We start from the raw sequence: 2,522 nt of genomic DNA on the forward strand, positions 1-2,522 counted from the left end.
GGATTCATTATCTACTTTTATATTATTTTTGGGACTAACCTATTAACCGGAGGCCCAGCCCAGAATTGCTGTTTTTCCCTGTTTTAGGGTTTCAAAGAAAAGGAATATCAAACGGAGTTCAAACGGAATGAAACCTTCGGGAACGTGATTTTCTCAACGAATAAGACCCAGGAAACTTGGACCCTACGTGAAGGCACAAGAGAGGAGGCCACGAGGTAGGGGGGCGCGCCTGCCTACCCCAGGCGCGCCCTCCACCCTTGTGTGCCCCTGTTGCTCCACCGATGTACTCCTTCCTCCTATATATATCCACGTACCCCCAAATGATCAGATACGGAGCCAAAACCCCAATTCCACCGCCGTAACTTTATGTATCCACGAGATCCCATCTTGGGGCCTGTTCCGGAGCTCCGCCGGAGGGGGCATCGATCACGGAGGGCTTCTACATCAACACCATAGCCCCTCCGATGAAGTGTGAGTAGTTTACCTCAGACCTACGGGTCCATATTTAGTAGCTAGATGGCTTCTTCTCTCTTTTTGGTTCTCAATACAATGTTCTCCCCCTCTCTTGTGGAGATCTATTCGATGTAATCTTCTTTTTGCAATGTGTTTGTCGAGACCGATGAATTGTGGGTTTATGATCAAGTCTATCTATGAAAAATATTTGAATCTTCTCTGAATTCTTTTATGTATGATTGGTTATCTTTGCAAGTCTCTTCGAATTATCAGTTTGGTTTGGCCTACTAGATTGATCTTTCTTGCAATGGGAGAAGTGCTTAGCTTTGGGTTCAATCTTGCAGTGTCCTTTCCCAGTGACAGTAGGGGCAGTAAGGCACATATTGTATTGTTGCCATCGAGGATAACAAGATGGGTTTTTATTCATATTGCATGAGTCATTCCCTCTACATCATGTCATCTTGCTTAAGGCGTTACTCTATTTTTAACTTAATACTCTAGATGCATGTTGGATAGCGGTCGATGAGTGGAGTAATAGTAGTAGATGCAGGCAGGAGTTGGTCTACTTGTCTCGGACGTGACGCCTATATAAATGATCATGCCTAGATATTCTCATAACCATGCTCAATTCTGTCAATTTCTCAACAGTAATTTGTTCACCCACCGTAGAATACTTATGCTCTCGAGAGAAGCCACTAGTGAAACCTATGGCCCCCGGGTATATCTTTATCAATCTCCTACTACTTAGTTATTTCCTTTGCTATTTACTTTGCCTTTATTTTACTTTGCATCTTTATCACAAAAATACCAAAAATATTATCGTTATCATATCTATCAGATCTCACTCTCGTAAGTGGCCTTATAGGGATTGACAACCCCTATTTGTGTTGGTTGCGAGGATTTATTTGTTTTGTGCAGGTACGAGGGACTCGCGCGTAGCCTCCTACTGGATTGATACCTTGGTTCTCAAAAACTGAGGGAAATACTTAAACTACTATGCTGCATCATCCCTTCCTCTTCGGGGAAAACAAACGCAGTGCTCAAGAGGTAGCAAGAAGGATTTCTGGTGCTGTTGCCGGGGAGGTCTTCGCAAAAGGCAACATACCAAGTACCCATCACATACCCTTATCTCCCGCATTACATTATTTGCCATTTGCCTCTCGTTTTCCACTCCCCCACTTCACCCTTGCTGTTTTATTTGCCCTCTCTCTCTCTATCCTCCCTCTCTTTCTCTATTTGCTTCTTTTTGCCCGCTTGCTTTTTGTTTGCTTGTGTGTTAGTTTGTTTGCTTGTCACGATGGCTGAAGATAATACTAAATTGTGTGACTTCACCAATACCAACAACAATGATTTTATTAGCACTCTGATTGCTCCTCTTACCGATGATGAATCTTGTGAAATTAATACTGCTTTGCTGAATCTTGTCATGAAAGATCCGTTTTCCGGCCTTCCTAGTGAAGATGCCGCTACCCATCTAATTAGCTTCGTTGATTTGTGTGACATGCAAAATAAGAAAGATGTGGATAATGATATTTTTAAATTGAAGCTATTTCCTTTTTCGCTTAGAAATCGTGCTAAAGCTTGGTTTTCGTCTTTGCCTAAAAATAGTATTGATTCATGGAATAAGTGCAAAGATGCTTTTATCTCTAAGTATTTTCCTCCCGCTAAGATCATCTCTCTTAGAAACGATATTATGAACTTTAAGCAACTTGATCATAAACATGTTGCACATGCTTGGGAGAGAATGAAATTAATGATACGTAATTGCCCTACTCATGGTTTAAATTTGTGGATTATTATACAAAAAAATTATGCCGGATTGAATTTTGTTTCTAGAAATCTTTTAGATTCGGCCGCGGGAGGCATTTTTATGGAAATCACTTTACGAGAAGCTACTAAATTACTAGATAATATTATGGTTCATTATTCTCAATGGCATACTGAAAGATCTAGTAATAAAAAGGTGCATGCGATAGAAGAAATTAATGTTTTGAGTGGAAAGATGGATGAACTTATGAAATTATTTTCTAATAAGAGTGTTTCTTCTGATCCTAATGATATGCCCTTGT

The sequence above is a fragment of the Triticum urartu genome, chromosome 6 (assembly GCF_003073215.2).
Source record: "Triticum urartu cultivar G1812 chromosome 6, Tu2.1, whole genome shotgun sequence".
In the NCBI taxonomy this organism is placed as follows: domain Eukaryota; kingdom Viridiplantae; phylum Streptophyta; class Magnoliopsida; order Poales; family Poaceae; genus Triticum; species Triticum urartu.